The sequence below is a fragment of the Halyomorpha halys genome, unplaced genomic scaffold (assembly GCF_000696795.3).
Source record: "Halyomorpha halys isolate HHAL.00 unplaced genomic scaffold, Hhal_1.1 Scaffold2050.1, whole genome shotgun sequence".
In the NCBI taxonomy this organism is placed as follows: domain Eukaryota; kingdom Metazoa; phylum Arthropoda; class Insecta; order Hemiptera; family Pentatomidae; genus Halyomorpha; species Halyomorpha halys.
In genome coordinates, this window is record NW_027113931.1 from 15,972 (window position 1) to 16,493 (window position 522).

A 522-nucleotide genomic window follows, 5' to 3' on the forward strand; every position below is an offset into this window, starting at 1 on the left:
ACATAGGGCCTAAAGTGGTCAACAGCCCACACTATTCCCAAGAGCTCTCGTTCCAGTGCACTGTATCTGGTCTCCGTCTCTGTCAGGCGCATACTGGCGTACCCAACTGGGCGATCTTCCCCATCACCCTATTGAGACGACACCGCTCCCATCGCGTACTCACTCGCATCTTTAGTGATATTAAATTGCTGGGTGAAGTCTGGGAAAGCAAGCACTGGCTCCTGCTGCAGCTTCACCATGCACCGCTTATATTGTCTTCCACAATCGGAGTAATGATCACCTTTCTGTTCATTCCGTATCATTATTTTTTGCCATTACCTCCCCGTGCCGGGAGTGGGTAATTTGCGTGCCTGCTGCCTTCCTTGGATATAGTAGCCGTTTCGCAGGCTCCCTCTCCGGAATCGAACCCTGATTCTCCGTTACCCGTGTAGCCCTGCTTAGCCTGTCCAAAATGTCTTCAAATCTGGGGATTGGATACTTTTCGTCTATGGTATTCTCGTTCAGCTTCCTGAAATCTATCAC

General features: G+C 50.2%; 1 pseudogene; it reads right to left on the minus strand.

Annotated features, from left to right (window-relative positions):
* The window catches only part of LOC136796716 (uncharacterized), a 4,039-nt pseudogene that overhangs the window by 2,736 nt on the left and 781 nt on the right, over positions 1-522 (minus strand).